This window comes from Lacerta agilis, chromosome 10 (genome assembly GCF_009819535.1).
Source record: "Lacerta agilis isolate rLacAgi1 chromosome 10, rLacAgi1.pri, whole genome shotgun sequence".
NCBI classification, from domain to species: Eukaryota; Metazoa; Chordata; class Lepidosauria; order Squamata; family Lacertidae; genus Lacerta; species Lacerta agilis.
Window position 1 is genome coordinate 5,761,124 of NC_046321.1, and position 18,266 is coordinate 5,779,389.

Genomic DNA, 18,266 nt, shown 5'->3' on the forward strand with positions numbered 1-18,266 from the left:
TCAGAAAGGAAACGTTTGACTCGGCAACTAAACTATATTATAAACGTTCCTACACCACTGCCTCCCACAGTTTGGTCAGACTCATGTTGGTAGCTTCGAGAACACTTTCCAACCATCTTGGCCTCTGTCATCCCCTTCTCCTTGTGCCCTCCATCTTTCCCAACATCAGGGTCTTTTCCAGGGAGTCTTCTCTTCTCATGAGGTAGCCAAAGTATTGGCGCCTCAGCTTCAGGATCTGTCCTTCCAGTGAGCGCTCAGGGCTGATTTCCTTCAGAATGAATAGGTTTGATCTTCTTGCAGTCCATGGGACTCTCAAGAGTCTTCTCCAGCACCATAATTCAAAAGCATCAATTCTTCAGCGATCAGCCTTTTTTATGGTCCAGCTCTCACTTCCGTACATCACTACTGGGAAAACCATAGCTTTAACTATACAGACTTTGTCGGCAAGATGATGTCTCTGCTTTTTAGCCACTGATAACCTGGAAATTTCCCCCGAATGGATGGTTCTTAATTCAGGGTATGATAGGCTTTCTTTTAATTTATTTTTTATACTTTCTGCATAGTTTTCAGCTCTACCTTCTTTGAAGGCAGCCTTTGTGATTATTTTCTGTCTTGACACAAAAGTACTTCCAAGAGTGAAGTGAACAAGCAACTCATCTCTTCCCTTGAGCTTCCCTTCCCTTCCTGTTTTATTTTTAGTCCTTTTGAATTACATGAGATGTGGTTTGAGTAGTCTTAATGGCTAATTTGCCAAGTTTAAGAGGAATGGAGGGCACACTGCATAACCTATCTAGAATTTATTGGAAAGCTGGCAGGCTCACTGTACATTGTCTGCGGTACTTACCCTGATGCCTGCTTATTGCCTGTTCCAGTGCTGCATTAATTTGCTTTAATATTCCAAAACATACCTGATGATTTTTTTTAAAAAAAACAACCTTTGTGGGGCTCAAATTGCATTGATCAAATCCTAAATTGTCAAATGGTTTATCTCCCTTTAAGACACTAATTCGCATTGATCGAATTCTAAATGATCAGGTTGAGCCAGTTCCTGCAGTACAGAAATGATATTAGAACAACATTACCAGGACCTGCTGCTTTTTCCTAATGCAGGCGTTATGTTATTCACAGTTGCATTATAACCAGAATGATTATGTTACAGAGATGTCTTGTTCATAATGAAAAGTTTACATAAGGAAGAAGGAGGTGGGGGAGAGGAAAGTGCAGCATTACAGGAAAAGCTTGGCTTTGGGCAAAAGGCTTTGGACTTTTACTGAGTAATTGCATTTCTCCTAGATTCCTTTCATACACTTCACTTTCGAGGGCTGAAGGCAGGAAACTTGGGGTCTCTGGGGATGACATCTTATTTTCCCAGGACCATCAGGGCCAAGTAACATTCTCATCATTCAGTTAGGGGTTCAGAATGGGGAATAGCCAAGCCTCTGCCCTGCAATAGAATAGATGTCAAGGTAAAGTGTAAAGGGGCCCCTGACCATTAGGTCCAGTCGCGGACGACTCTGGGGTTGCGGCGCTCATCTTGCTTTACTGGCCAAGGGAGCCGGTGTACAGCTTCCGGGTCATGTGGCCAGCATGACTAAGCCACTTCTGCCGAACCAGAGCAGCGCACGGAAACGCCGTTTACCTTCCTGCTGGAGTGGTACCTATTTGTCCACTTGCACTTTGACGTGCTTTCGAACTGCTAGGTGGGCAGGAGCAGGAACCGAGCAACGGGAGCTCACCCCGTTGTGGGGATTCGAACCACCAACCTTTCGATTGGCAAACCCAAGCGGCACATTGGTTTAACCCACAGCGCCAGCAGTTGTTCGGGGCATAACAGAACATGCACATGAAAGCTTATACCCAGAACAACTTATTTGGTCCCTAAGGTGCTACTAGACGATTTTTAATTTTTTTGGGGGGGGGAGGAACCATAGAAGTAGGCGGTCTCCAGCAGAAATCCTGTTTGCCAGCATACAGTGGTGCCTCACTAGACGAAAATAATTCATTCTGCGAGTGTCTTTGTATAGCGAATTTTTCATCTAGCGAAGCACCAAGGCAGAATAGCGGTTTTCGTGACGGGAAATTTTTTTTTCCGTCTTGCGAGGCAGCCCCATTGACTTTTTCATCTTGCGGGGCAGCCTTCCGCTAGCGAATGCCTTTCGTCTAGCGAGTTTTTTGTCTAGCGAGGCATTCGTCTAGTGGGGCATCACTGTACCTGATAATGATCACTAATTGCTTTGCCTGGGCAGCCTGCCCATTCTTTTGTGATGGTTAATACTTTAGTTCCTGAATCCACAGGCTCACCGTAAAGGCAAAGGGACTCCTGACCATTACAGCTTCCAGGGCATGTGGCCAGCATGACTAAGCCACTTCTGGCGAATCAGAGCAGTGCACAGAAAGGCCGTTTACCTTCCTGCCGGAGCGGTACTTACTTATCTACTTGCACTTTGACGTGCTTTCGAACTGCTAGGTTGGCAGGAGCTGGGACTGAACATCGGGAGCTCACCCCGTCGCGGGGATTCGAACCGCCAACCTTCAGATCGGCAAGCCCTAAGCTCAGTGGTTTAGACCACTGTGCCACCCGCATCCCTAGAATTGATGTAGAGTTATGTTAACTGCAAGAGGAGAGTTTTCCCGCTTTGTCTGGTTGACTTTTTGGCAGGCAGCTTAAGCCTGATTTGATATTCCAGGTCTCTGGTGGACCCACTTGATTGTCTTGTCATTGACTGCACAACGTCTTGGAGTCTGAGATACTTCTTTCCCCACACACCTCGATGTGCAGTGAGATAAGGAATGGGCCTCAAGCGCTTGCACTTATTTCCCCAAGACACAGAATTGTGGTGGCCAACTGTTTTGGCGACCTTGCAACAATATAAGATGATTTGTAGTATATTCATCCTGCTTTGCCTTAATATGGTTTAGCTTCTGGCCTGCTGGCCAGTTGACCCATGCAGATGTGGAGGCCTGTGTGCATGTTACAAGTGGCCCCTTGGGTCATTGTTTTTGTTCTTATTTTAAAGATTTGTACCCTGCCCTTGATCAAATGCCTTCAAGGCAGTTTGCAACACATTACAACAATGCAAAGTACTCCCTGGAGACTTTGGCTGGCATCAGAGTCCAGAGTAATGTTCCAATTGCTTCTGCAGTCCCAGGGTATAGGTTTCTTTTTCCGGTAGGGAGGTGAGAACAAGCCCTGGCAGCTGTCCTTTCTCTGGCCAGTGGCTGAGGCTAAGCTGCTCTCCAGGTTGCAAACTCCCAGTTTGTCTGGCTGGTAGCAGAGCTTAGAGTTTCTTTCTCCTCATTTCTGGAGGTGTGCCACTAACACGACATTTGTGGCACCCACACCACAGATTTGGCCATGTGTATGAATACATAGAAAGAAAAAAAATTGTACTGGGAGACCAACAGTGGTCTAGGATCGCTGGTCTTCAACAAGTGGGTTGCAGCAGAGATGTTGCCACCATTTTCTCTTTTGTTGTTTTGTTTAATTTGCAATAAGTTGCCAGAGAAGTCAGAAGTGGTATAGTTCAGACATAGGTTCACCACCTCACCTTGCTCTTTGAGACAACTAAGCCAGACAGATAAAAGATAGCATGCCTAAAAGTATATGAAACGAATTAAAGCAGTTGTTGAAAGCTAACCCAGCAATTGTCACATCTGATTCCTGTATCTAGAAAGTTAAGACCATTGATTTATTTTACCCACATCTCACATCAGCCTCAGTTCCTCGTTTATGATCTGGGAAGAATTCATGTTTGTTTAGCCTGGTGATTGTGAGGATAAAGGAAACCAGGTCTTGAGAGCACTTTGCATTTTCAAAACATGGCACAAAAAGGAAGGATGAATAGTGCGCTTGGAAGAAGGGCGAACCCTAGGAACAGCAAACCATATCCTGTAGTGAATCAAGCCATTCTTTAGGCACTTGCCTGGAACTACTCAGAAAGCTAATAGCCCAGCTGAGATGAAGCTTAGATACTAGGCATGACTTTGATGTTTTTCTTGCGTTAAAGTACAAGGTGTATTAGAATGGTGCTAATGGAAAACCGATCAAAAGCAGAAAAATAAAAGTGGAAATGGCTCTTATTTTAAATCTTCTTACTTGTGTCTTTCTACAAACTGAAGGCAGCTTACAACAACCTTATTACCAACTAGTTTAAAACTTCTGCAAACATATTCCTGGCCTTAGGCAGTTCAGAGAGAAGATCAGGGTTAGTGGAATTCCTAAAGAAGGCAGCCTTGCATACCTGTCTTCATGGGTCAAGCACTATATGCTGCTATTACAGACTTGGCGCTCTACCTTGTGGGGGTAGTCTCTTCAGTTGGTTCCCAGATAGTTGTCTTAAATATTGCCGCTTCCTTTGCAGGTTGAGGAGGAGTTGCCTAGATTTTACAGAAGCTCTGCTTCAAGTCTTAAACCTTTGAACAGTGATCGCTTTATAACTGACAGCTTTAGTTTTCCTTACAGCAACACGGACATTTTCCTTTCTTCCTTTGATCAATACAACCCATTAGGAATGTAGAGTATCCAACACTGCTATATGAAATATTAATTGAGCACATTTTAGCTAGATAAATGTGTACTCTGCATCCAGTGAAAGCAGGAGGTGGCACAGGAGTGCATGTATTTCCATTTTACCAAACCACAGTTTGGTAGAAATACAAGTTCATACGTTTGCATGTGTGCACTCTTTCCATGTGCCATGTTGTTGTGCCCGAGCATCTGCAAGAGGCCTTCTGGATCATACCAAGGGGTGCATCTAAATCAGAGTCCTCTAAACTTGGGTGTCTAGCTGTTTTGGGGTTTACAGTTCCCATCATTCCTGACCACTGGTCCTCCTGGCTAGGGATGATGGGAGTTGTAGTCCAAAACCAGTTGGAGACACAAGTTTGGGAAACCCTGATCTAAATGAACACCTTGTTTCCAAAGGTGACCAGTTCACTGGGTCCAGGAAGCCAGCCAGCAGCCCTTTCGCTTTGGTTCGTCCCAAGAGCTGACATTCAAAGGCATTCTGAAGATGGAGAGTCCATATGGCTCTCATGGCCAGTACTTATTGGTTGACATTCTCCATGAATTTGTCCAAACTCCTTTCAATGCCATTGCAGCCAGTGACCATTACCACATCTTGTGATGGTGACTTCCAAAAATCTATGTATGTGTTGTGGGAAGAAGTAAGGTTCTGTCTTCTCTAATTTCATCCTCTCTGCCATGTTTCTTAATATATTCTGCTGTTTTCTTACTCTTCAAACCCCACTGTGGTCTTCACATATGGGAAATGACTTTTTATATAGACTAAAAAAGGTTCCCAGTCTTCTTTAAAGGCTTCTCAATGAGATATAATGCTTGTGTTGGTCACATTCACAGCTGAACACTTGAAGCATCTTCCTAATTTTTTTTTAAAGGGAAAAATGCATTCCTAAAAAATGTATGAGCTTGGTTTATGATAACTTTAAGAAAAGAAGGAAAGCACCCAGTCCGATGTCCATTCTTGATAACTGGGACCTGCCCCATCACACAGTAAAAATGGGTGGACTTGGTAGTCCATGTGGAAAAATTCCAGCAGCTTCCCATGCATGCTCACAAGGATAGATGGCGTAATTTTCAGTAGACCTTTTATGAAATCAAGTGAGTGAGTGAAACTCTCTCTTCTCTCTCTCTCTCTTTCTCTTTACACATCAGTGCCCAACAGTTAAATTGGCACGTTTCTTATTTTTGTGTATCCGTAATCAACCAAGTCCTCTGAAAATTGATAGATGTGCTCATTAAGGGCAGTTCTTGCTGCCGGCTGCAGTTTCACAAGCCTCCGCCTCCAATGGGAAGGAGCGGTTCACGCTCAACGCTGGCAAGTGATACTCCGCCGTGATACATCTGGCTTCCAGCTTCCTTTCAGAGATTCTAAAGCCTCTTGTTTTCATGTATTGAACATGCTTTGTTGGGAATTTACATGAGTACAAGTCACCCATTTCCCAATTACAGTATGGAAACAAGGTGGGAGGCTAAAAGCTGCAATCTATCTCGTGTGCCTTCTTCTCTTGTATGGATGAGTTTTGCAAGCACTCTCCTCCCCGCCCACCCCCATTTTGCAGTGATAGCCATTTTGCAGATTTTTGAACATCTGTGTGCATTTAAACATATCCCAGTGACTTCACCAGTTTGCATGAAAAGGAATGTACGTCTGCACGGCTGATTATATGGGTGCTTTTTGTTTCGTGTAAAGTAGTGGGCCACCTGTTTCTGGTTATAGGAAGAAGGATAGTGTTTCTGGTTATAGGGAGAAGGATAGACTGTCGGTTACGTTTCTACATGTTAAAACGTGGAATGGCTTATGCTGTTTCCGTACCTCCTGCCCTTCTCACACCTGTTAAGCTGCCAGTATTCTGAATGGGGGTAATGGTGGAGGGCAGATGGAGTTGCAACCCAAACATCCGTAAATTGTGTGTCTCGTTTGTGCCTGGGCAAAGCTGCAGGAGGGAAGAGGTCAGTGCCACTAACCTCTCTTATCCCTGCAGAGCTCTTGAACAAGATGAAGTGATCAAAGCAGGATGCCAGGACATCGTCACAGCCTCATTACTTTGCAAGCTGCATGCACAGATGCTGTCTTAGCTGCATCGTGGGCATGGTCTGATTTACATTCCTAACACCTCCATTACAGCTCATTTGCTGCTGATGCTGCTTGTAATTAACCGGCTCCTTTCTCCTTTTTGAAGTTGTGTTGATCTGAAAGCTCAGCAGAGTGAATAGTCAGCAGGTGACTGTGCCAGCTTCTTCAGGTGTCCTGGGCACGGTTCAAGGTGAGGACTCCAACCTGTAGAGCCATAAATGGCTTGAGTCATAACTTCAAGATGGTCTTCTTCCCTTTGTCTCTCTCGTTCCACTGCTTAGCTTGTTCTGTTTGGTCAGCTTGGTTTATTTATTTACTAATTACGTTCATATACTTCCTTTCTCCCAAAGCAATCAAGGTAGTTTACATTTAAAATAATGGCTTACAGTCTAAGAGGCATGGCATAGAAGGAATGGAAGAGGAAGAGGAAAACAAGCAAATCAAAGTAATGATTCTTTCGTACTGTTGCATAGTGAAGTCCCATAATGACTAGGTGGGAGGGCTGGTGATGAGGGCATTTCTGGCAAAGGTCGAGCCAAGTTGCAGTTGCACTGTTGACATGTGCTAATCTTGTGGTCCACCAAGACCCCTAGATCCTTTTCACATGTCCTCCTAGTAAGCCAGGTGTCCCCCATCCTATGTTTGTGCATCTGGTTCTTTCCGCCTAAGTGCAGAACCGTATCATTTGTCCCTACTGAAATTCAATTTGTTAGCTTGCACCCAGTTCTCCAATCCGTTGTGGTCATTTTGAATTCTGATTCTGTCACCACATCTTGATGTAGGGCCAGGCTGGGTGTGACAAGAAATATTTCCATCTTCTTGAACTTAAAATAACAAACACACGGGCATGCACTGGTCCCTGATTCAGATCACCATTTCTGGGACAGACCCACGTGCAGCCAATATTTTCTCTGTGCCGAAAAATAATTTCGTTTAGCACTAAGCGTAGTTCACCGGCTGATCCAGAAAACAGAGGCGATATGAATGATTTGGGTGGGGGAGAGCGGCTGAGAACCTGCAGGGCGCTCCTGACTGCCAAACCACAGTTTGGTGCTTGGCTGCCGTGACATCTAAAGCACTGAGCCTACCTACCGTATTTCTGGCCTGCCAGCTGAGCTGTATTTATTGAGCAGGCTGGAGAACGAGAAATGTGTCTTTGCGGAGAGCTACATCTGACCGTGGATCAAGCCTCATGGGGCAACAGCATGGCTAAGGGTGGCCGGACCAGTGCCAACGCTGGAGGCCCCCTGTCCTCGTTGGCAAGACGCAGTCGATTTTGCAGCAAGGTCGTTGTGTTTTGCGCTGCCGTGGTGCAGCAGATTGGGAATTCTGTGCAAATTGAGGTTTTTAATTATTTATGGAAATGACTAATGCAATCAGTACAGTAGCTCTGGTGTTATTAATTTTGAAAATGAAATTCAGTTTATTTTGTGCTGTACCAACAACTTTTCCCTTCAATGTGCCACAGCTATTTTGACTGGCAAAGATTTAACTGCCTTGTAGGTGCCGCTGGGTTCCAAACAGGGCGGGGCGGGTGGGGGTGGGGAGCCTGGCAAAAGAAGACCTTCACTTTTGGCACTGCAAGAAGGTAGTTAGGAAAGCTGGATTTGCCATCTTTCTATTGTTCAGTCGTTTAGTCGTGTCTGACTCTTCGTGACCCCATGGAACAGAGCACGCCAGGCACCCCATCCTTCACTGCCTCCCGCAGTTTGGCCAAACTCATGCCAGTCGCTTCGAGAACACCGTCCACCCACCTTGTCCTTTGTCGTCCCCTTCTCCTTGTGCCCTCCATCTTTCCCAACATCAGGGTCTTTTCCAGGGAGTCTTCTCGTCTCATGAGGTGGCCAAAGTATTGGAGCCTCAACTTCAGGATCTGCCCTTCCAGTGAGCACTCAGGGCTGATTTCTTTAAGGATGGATATGTTGATCTTTTTGCAGTTCATGGGACTCTCAAGAGTCTCCTGCAGCACCATAATTCAAAAGCATCAATTCTTCGGCGATCAGCCTTCTTTATGGTCCAGCTCTCACTTCCATACATTACTACCATCTTTTTATACAGCCAGGTAAAAGGAGACAACCGGTTCCTTTTTAAGGAACTATGAATAAAATACCTTCATGGTCAGAAGGCACATGTGCAAATCACTAAGCCACACTACTTCCAGATGGGAATTCAGAAACTAAAAACCAAGTTCAGTTCTGGACTGTGATGAACATCATTATCATGGGCATAAGTTTCAGTTTTGACTGTTACTTTCATAACCATCTTCAGTCTCAGTGTTGACCTTACAGAACCCAGCAGCAAGGAAGATGGGGACTCTTCAGACAATTAATCTGAAGAGACGAAACCCTTTGAGCAGTGGAAGAGCTCCTTGAACAAGGTGGTTTCTGTCAATGCTGCTTTGAGCAAGTGAGCATTGTTGATACCACTTGCACCTTGGTATAACCTTCACTTGCTGCCTCGTGTGAGTCAATGAATTTTTGCCCTTTGCTTAGGCACCCAGGTTTGTACTCAGTAGGTTGGTTTTCTATACGGAAAACCCATCATACCTTTTAGAATCCAAGTCAGTGTAACCCCTACTAACGAAGTCACTGTTTAAAAATAATTCCCTCCAAAACACAGCTTTGATTTTAAAAAATGATTCTTTGCGGGTTGAATTTGACGACATGTTCCTCTTGTAAGCATCCTTCATAACCTTCTTTTTTTTACTAGTCAGTGGATCAATAACGCATTTCAGGCTGCCAAACACTGGCAACAAAATCCAGTTAAGTTTGTGTCTCAGTTAATATGCACACGCATGCACAACAACAATACGTTTGCCTTATTGTAGCAGATTGGATCAATGATCCATTGAGTCCAAAGTCTCACTTCCATCAAAGACTAATGTCTAATGCTTCAGTGGAAATGAATCCCATGTAACGATTCTGTAACTCACCCAGCCAATTGTTCAAAGCTTTAAGTTTTGTGGGAATTGGCCCTCTTTAGTTGGTGTGGGAAAGATCTATTAGCAATATTGTACCAAATATTTTCTGATTGCAATATTCACTTGGACAGTAGCACAATCTCTGTAACCAAATTCCTTGGGATGGGACACACAGAGAGTGTGAGAGAGATTTCGCTGAAATGTTGTCAGTAAATAACCAAGTGTTCATGACATTTCACAACTGTTCGGAACCCTTTTGCTTTGCAGCTGCTGCATGACACCATTGTCCTTTTTTGCCCTTGTAGTCCTTGTCATAGTTTGCTCATGCTGCTGTTAATCTAGCCATGGCGACCCATTTGGTAGCACCACTGTGTGACATCATGATGAAGCACATGTGATGTCAGCCACATCACATGGCTCATCTCGGCTAATGGGATTACATGTGAGGAAATGAGGCCGGTCCAGAGTGCAAAGACTTAAGGAAGATGGTGCCAGGAAGAAAAAGCATTTAAACAGCACATGCGTTGTTTGCAGCAAGTGCCAGAAACTGCTGCTACTAGGAGGTACTTTCCAGCATTCATGAAAGAGAATGCAACATGAAGTAAGTTCAGACTTGGCTCCCATTATTAGTTTTTAGGAGTACATAGTATGTGCGTCCCCTTTCTGATGGCTTTGCATTCATAGGATAGCATGGAGTGCTCAGGGTGGCTTATAACATTTTCATCACCATTAGTTGCCTGCCCCCAACGGACTCACAATTTTATCATTCTTCCTTTTCTAGTTTTGTGCAATTGTGACTGGTGCAGAGATAACTCGCCCTGCACCTTAACAGTGGTTAGGAGGCTGCAAGGAGGTCTGGGATGGCAGACTCATTCCCTTCTCCTGCACAATTTCTCCCCAGCCTTCCCTGGGCAATCATGGCCATAGGTTAGTCATTAAATCTGTGTATCTGTCAGCCATGCTTAATATACACTAGGGGTTTGCCAGGACATCTAAATTTAAGGGAAGGGCAGCACTGCCTCTGGAGCAGCCCAAAGCTTTGGAGGTACCAGTTCTGCTTTATTTCTCTCTGGCAACTTCAATGTCAGGCTTCCTTGCTGTTTCAGATTCCCACTTCATTCTGAGTCCCAGGTCCCCCATGATTTCTTTACCTCTCGGCCGGTTGGGAGCCTGGTCATCCTTTTGTTAGGTATTTCTATTCCTCTCACTGTGCAGTCATATGGCTGTGTTTATGCATTCCACAAATTGTTGGAATCACGGGAGCGGATGTTTACTGTAGTCTGTTTCCGTTGTTTTGTTGTTTCATTTTTTCTTTGGACTTCTCTCGGTAAGAGGAGACATGTTTTCCTTTGTTCTGCCTTATGCTTAGTAATAAAAGTAGTTTGTAGCACACACCTCAGCCTTAGTCTGTCTGCGTTTTACTCTGCATGATATCTGAATATGTGCCCGATGTCTCCAAGGCACGGGTCATAATATATCGTCGGGAAAGCTGTGTCGGAACTCCGTAAAGCTGCATGCTTCATCACTGATGGGGGAGACAGACTGGAAACATTCCTGCATTATGCCTGGGGGATCGCCCTCCCCCCCCCCACTTGACCCGACACATTTTACCTTCTTCTTTGGTGATCACTCGTAGCTGAGTAAGTTTGTCTTCCATAAACACGGTCTTAACAGTGAGTCCGTAAGTGACTGTGGAGGCCGTTTCTGGATCCATACGTCCTTCCACAGTGGGGACATAGGTTTCGGGGAGGGAGTTGATCACGGTGAGGATTTGCCAAGAGTACCTTCCTCTTAGCTCATTTCTCCCTTTCGTCCTGAGTTCAAGCATCTTCAAAGCCCACGACACCTTTGGCAAAGGCTGTTCTCCAATTGGAGCCAGTGTTTCCCAGTTGTTGGTGTTTATACTACATATTTTAAGATTTACCTAATATACCATACTATGAGGGCATGGGGCATGAGTTCCAGCAATCCTCTCTTTTATTTCTTTTATTACCAAGGTGTGAGGTGGTTATATATAATGCCTCACCCGAGTAGTCTTGAGATGGTGTGCAAAATTAATTACCACAAAGAGTGTTGTCCTCTCAAAAAACATCACTTTAGTGTATGGCAAACTCTGATTTCTAAAAGGCATGTTTCATTCTATAAGAAACTGGATCCATCTCGTTAATTTTTCAGAGGGGATGGTCCACGAAGACTTAAGATTCTTCCTATTGAACCTGATGCTAACTAGCTGTTGTTACTGTCCAAACTTCTGTTTTGTGATAGTGGATGGGAAAGGTTAACCAAACCTTGTTCTCCCTGTGCTGAAAGCAAAGCAAGAGAATGGGCAGAAGCGATGAGTGTCAGAAATCTGACCCATCTTTGTGTGCCGTAGCAGTTAGCTTCCCTGTGTTTTTGATTACAATTGCTGTCTTGCAAAGGATCTGTAACTGAAGCCACAGAAACCTTTCATTAGGGCAGCGTAAACTCTTCCTCTTTTGCCCTTTTGTCTGTTTCTCTGGATTCCTCTCCCCATCTGGCTGCCATCTTGAATGAAAGCGTCCACTAAAGAGCGAAAGGCGTAAACTTAGACAGAGGAGGCTATTTCAGATGAAACGCAGGAATTTAGAGGGAGCATCCTCACAAGGATCACATCACCGCTTAGTTCTTATAGCTAAATGATGACCCTTGTGGTTCCTTCCAACTCTGCATGTCTATGGTTCTTCCATAGAAATGCAGGTGTGTGCAGCTTCTTCCATAAAAAAACTACCTGTGTTGATGAGGCTTAAATATGTGCTTAATTCTCCCACTGATGCAAAGGGAGCTCACAGTGATTAATTTGAGCTGATAAAGTGACACGCTCTTGCAATTGGTCCTTTTTTTTTTTTTGGTAATCTGGTTGTTGAAGGACGGTTGCTTTGGGGCAGGGGGCAGCAAACCTTTCCAGCAGGGGGCCAGTCCACTGTCCCTCAGACCTTGTGGGGGGCCGGACTATTTTTTGGGGGGCGGGGATGAACAAATTCCTATGCCCCACAAATAACTCAGAGATGCATTTTAATTAAAGGGACACATTCTACTCATGTAAAAACAAGCTGATTCCCGGATTGTCCGCAGGCCAGATTTAGAAGGTGATTGGGCTGGATCCAGCCCCCAGGCCTTTGTTTACCTACCCATGCCTTTGGGGGGAGGGTTGGTTTGCATTTACAATTTTGTAACATCTGAGTTAGCCTTGGCCTCCAGCCTATGTTAGCATATCTGGGACTTACCAAGTGATGAGACTTGAAAATGTGGAGGTGGTTCTGCAATGATATCGGCTGTTTCTAGTTAACATTTAAAAATAATAATAATTGAATGACCGTGAAAGTTTTCAGTCATACAATGCATAGAGAAGCAAGATGTGTCCTTGCCCTTAGACCTTGTAGAGTTTAAATACAAAAGCTGTCAAGGCCCCTCCTGACCCCGGAGCCGCAGGTTGCGCCGCTCTGTGAAAACCTCCGTATAAATCAGCCTCCTCCTCTGTAATGATTAAGCAAGATTTATGGGCCTTCTCAGGCTTGATGTATGACATTTGAGTCAGATGTGGTTTATTTGTTCTTTTGTTGGAGACCAAACCTCTTTCGTGTAGATACCTGCTAAAAAGGAGTGAATCAAACAGAATTGACAGGCTCCTTATCAATAAATTAAGTGACCATGACTGCCATATTCCCTCCACCCCTCCCATTTATTTATTTATTCATTTATTTATTTTAATTTTTACAACTGTATATTTTATTTGCTTGAGTGGGAGAAGGGGAGGATTTTCAGTCTCTTAAGATTCCGGGCAGGTGACATTCTGAAAGACAGGTCCAAAACGAGAGGGCTAAGCAGATTGTTTGGGGTGGGAATGCTTTGCAGAAAAGTTTGCCTCATGGTGCAGATATCTGCACACATAGTTTTGGCTGTTTGGGGGGTGGTTTCAGAGGGAAAATTGAAAACGCCCATTCAGAGCAAGGGCAGGGAATTTTACCTCACCTTATTTGTCTTGCTGATGTCACCACATACAGCCAAATCAGATTGCCTTCACTTTGATTTGGCTTCCTGGCAGCACTATTCAAGCAAAGTTTCCTTCCCTCATGATTTCATCATCGAACCAAATGCAGCTGTGTAGTGTCATCACCCTGCCCCTGCCTGACTGAGGTGGGATTGGATGGGATACTACAAGACATGGCTCCTATCTTCCGTTTCACTTTTTTCTTTTTGGAAGAGAACTTGCTGAAGCAGTAGATCAGGGTTTCCCAAACTTGGGCCTCCAGCTGTTTTTGGACTACAGCTCCCACCATCCCTAGCTGCAGATAAAGGAATGACGCAGCTTGTGAGCAAGATAACACTTTTCAACACTCCCCTGAATTCCTTCCTTTGACTCAAAAAGTTTTTGGAGGGAATATTTCCATAGCCATAGACAAAAAAATTAGCCACAAAAGAAACCATTGCTCATTCCTTACCATTACTTGCTTTCCTGTACATAAAAGGCTTACTTTGCGAATTGCACACACAGAATTAGACTTTTTAAATCCCCGAATAAATGAAATTCCAAATTTGAGGGTAGATACCTTGGACACGGGTGGCGCTGTGGGTTAAACCACAGAGCCTAGGGCTTGTCGAGAAGGTCGGCAGTTCGAATCCCTGCGACAGGATGAGCTCCTGTTGCTTGGCCCCTGCTCCTGCCAACCTAGCAGTTCGAAAGCACGTCAAAGTGCAAGTAGATAAATAGGTACCGCTCCGGCGGGAAGGTAAACGGCATTTCCGTGCGCTGCTCTGGTTCGCCAGAAGTGGCTTTGTCATGCTGGCCACATGACCGGAAGCTGTACGCTGGCTCTCTCGGCCAGTAAAGCGAGATGAGCGCCGCAACCCCAGAGTCGTCTGCGACTGGACCCAATGGTCAGGGGTCCCTTTACCTTTATCTTGCATCTTTACTCTGTGGACTAGGATGGAGGGAAACCCATATGTGAATTCCATTGCAGTTGAACACAGTGAAAGAAAAGGAAGCATGGGTGTATTTCACTTCAAATGATGAGAGAAGGAAGGATGCAGGCATTTGTTATGGCTAAAACCCCCGAAGACACTTAAATCCCCAACTAAAATGCACACACACACGTAATTTTGAAGACCCATTAAAGCCCCAGGCTCACTCTTCTGCTTGCATTATTAGCGAAGGGCTCGGGAACTGTGACACGAGCTTTTTCCATAGCGGGGGCGCATTTATGAAGATTGATAACAGGCAGGGCTCCATGTTAACTTCTATTGTCAAACAGGCTGCAGGAGAAACTGCCAGCTATTGGCTTTTGCTTTGATTTATGAAAAGATTGCCACGTGAAAAAGGCATTGCATAAAATAGCTCTGCTGGCAGAAGTGTTACAAAATGGGTCTGTAAGGGGACCAAACAATAACTAACTATAATTATGTTCATTATCTTCTCCTTGAGCTTTTCGCTTCTCAATGGGTTGTTCTCAGCCCCTACTGAGCAGGGGCTGCAATGGAACTGCCTTTACATCGGTGTGGGTAAGAGTCTGTTGTGCTGTGTGCATAACCTCTCCCCCCTTAAAAAACAATCTTCCCAATAATGACTAAGGTACTGTGCCCTTTAAGAGGAGGTGGTTTCACCTGCAGCTCACTCAGGGTAAACCAGAACTCATAAACAGGATGTGACTTTATAGGGCTGAACGAAAATCTGCTCCAGCCCTGATTTCATGTCTCCAAGCAAAGGGATCATTTCAATGGTTTTTGAGAAAGGAGAAGGGGGAGGGCAAAAACTGGCCAGCGATGATGGCATTTCATGTTTTTGTCTTCTAGAGCAGGGGTCGGCAAGGTTTTACCTGCCTGGGCGGGTCAACTCCCACGGAGATCTTTCCGTGGGCCAGATCATGAGCGCGATTTCTGGCGTCTGGGCATGTGCAGACGCGATTTCCAACATCACGGAAGTGAGTCCCCGCGCTGTGCCTGTTTAGCGCAGCACACGGGGACTCACCGAGCAGGTGGCTCGTTTCGGGGGTGGCTCATGGGCCAGTTAAACTGCCCTGTGGGCTGCTTGTGGCTCATGGACGCAGGTTTCCGATCCCTGCTCTAGAGTAGTATTTCTCTTCCTTAAATTCCCAGGTGGCCAGCTTAAGCCCAGTGTTCAGGGATGACAAGGAGTCACAGTCCAACAATATCTGGACAACATTGTAGGGCATGGCCTAACCTAAATGTTGTTGAATTAAAATTCCCATCACCCCTGACCATTGGCAATGCTGGCTGGGGCTGATGGGATTGGAGCCCAACATCTGGGTAGATATCCACCCCTACCCTTGAGTGAGCTAAGATAGCTCAGCTGGTAGAGCATGAGACTCATAGTCTCAAGGTCGTGGGTTTGAGCCCCAAGCTGGTCAAAAGATTCCTGCATTGCAGGGGGTTGGGCTAGATGACCCTTGCAGACCCTTCCAACTTTACGAATTGTCTGCTGGAATGTGGGCACTGCTTCCAGCCTTGGCTCAAAGGACCCCTGGGTAAAAACAATGGAAGCCACCAGTGGCTAGGAGCCTCTGAGTAGGGCAGCTGTCTAACAGGTAGTGGTAACAGGAGGTGGTGAGAAAGGTGAGCCAGAGCAGGTGATTTCAAAGCATCCTTTCTCCCCCATAGGCACCATACTCTTATTTTACTTCCATAGTTCTCTGCTGAGAACTTGAGCTCAGCCTTAAATTCATATTGCAGTGATAAGGATAGGGGTTTGGGGGGGATAACTTACTACCGTTAAGAGCAGACAAGTAATACTTTGCTTTCCTGCTCCAGTTCTGCAAAACTAAATATTCAGAGTAAAATAGAGGGGGCTAAAGCCACGACCCACAGAAGCCCAGCTACATGATAGTCCAGCAGCACGGTAAATTTTTTATTGGCACTCTTTTAGGAAGAGCTGCATAACTCACTCCTGGCTCAGTAGACCTGGGAGCAATACAGCCACCTCAAACTTACAGTAATAAAATCTTTATAGTGCCTCACACTACCACAGAAACTGTGCTTTCCTTTTATATCAGTAATATATACTGTACTCTATCCTTAAGTGGAAGCAGCTTCTCTCTTTCTCTCTAAGGTCAACTGCAATACTCAGCATCAAACACCTTTAAAGGTGCACAACACTAAATTTCAGCATCATTATCCCCGGAGTGTCATTCTGTTGTGAAAAAGAAGAGGTAGAACTTTCTCCCCTTTGCCATGGTGACCAACAAGAATTAGTGTATTTGCTCCAAAGCATTTGATCATCTGCTGAAAAAAGATTTTTTTTACATGGAGCAAGTACAGAATAGAACAAAGCAACCTGAGACTTAACCATTTTAAAATTGCTGCAAAGTGAGGGGGAAAGAGGAGAAAGTGAGATTCTTGTGCATCCAAGAATTGTGTAAATTCATAGCGATGAGCTCTGCCACTGTATCTGTCTTAGTGGCATATGTCAAGCTGTAAAGGTGATGAATGGGAGCAACTACTTTGCTTTCACCATCCTAGATGATCCCATCGTCTAATATTACATAAGAGGGAGAAAAAATAAATCTGCTTTCTCTCCATATTGTGCATAATTTTAAATATTTTGTGGGGAGTTGCTCCAGCCCCCTGATAACTTTTGGGTGCCTGTTAACATTACTCGTTATCTTCTGCATGTTAAATAACTATATTTGTTGTTGCACTGTCTTTCTTCATATTCTACTTAAGTTGTGAGTGTTTATTCAAAACCTGCCAGTGAGTCCATCTCATAGAATCATAGAATCCTACAGTTGGAAGAGACCACCAGGGCCATCCAGTCCAACCCCCTGCCAAGCAGGAAACACCATCAAAGCATTCCTGACAGATGGCTGTCAAGCCTCTGCTTAAAGACCTCCAAAGAAGGAGACTCCACCACACTCCTTGGCAGCAAATTCCACTCTTACTGTCAGGAAGTTCTTCCTAATGTTTAGGTGGAATATTCTTTCTTGTAGTTTGAATCCATTGCCCCGTGTCCGCTTCTCTGGAGCAGCAGAAAACACCCTTTCTCCCTCCTCTACATGACATCCTTTTATATATTTGAACATGGCTATCATATCACCCCTTAACCTTCTCTTCTCCAGGCTAAACATACCCAGCTCCCTAAGCCGTTCCTCATAAGGCAATATTTCCAGGCCTTTGACCAGTTTGGTTGCCCTCCTCTGGACACGTTCCAGCTTGTCAGTATCCTTCTTGAACTGTGGTGCCCAGAACTGGACACGGTATTCCAGGTGAGGTCTGACCATACAGTGGTACTATTACTTCCCTTGATCTAGATGCTATACTCCTATTGATGCAGCCCAGAATTGCATTGGTCTTTTTTAGCTGCTGCATCACACTGTTGACTCATGTCAAGTTTATGGTCTACCAAGACTCCTAGATCCTTTTCACATGTACTGCTCTCAAGCTAGGTGTCACCCATCCTGTATTTGTGCCTTTCATTTTTTTTTTGCCCAAGTGTAGTACTTCTTGTTGTTTCTGTAGGTAAGAAACAACAAACATCTCTTCTTGTTGTTTCTGTAGGTAAGTTGTGGGAGGTTCCCTTTCTTTTTTAAAGTCACTGTTGTCCTTTTCATGTAATTTGTCTGTTAACTTTGCTAATTCAGCGTGGTTCATCAATTTTTCTTGCCATTGTTCTTTCGTTAGTACTTCTCCTGTCTCCCAGCCTTGAGCTAGCAAAACTTTTCCTGCTGTTGTAGCATACATAAATATTTCCCATTTTTCTTTTGGCAATTCTTCACCTGAAA

At 44.7% G+C, this 18,266-nt stretch overlaps 1 protein-coding gene across 2 annotated transcripts in view; it reads left to right on the forward strand.

The window, feature by feature from the left end:
• CHCHD3 (coiled-coil-helix-coiled-coil-helix domain containing 3) overlaps positions 1-18,266 on the forward strand; it is a 196,185-nt gene that overhangs the window by 158,611 nt on the left and 19,308 nt on the right. The window lies entirely within an intron of this gene.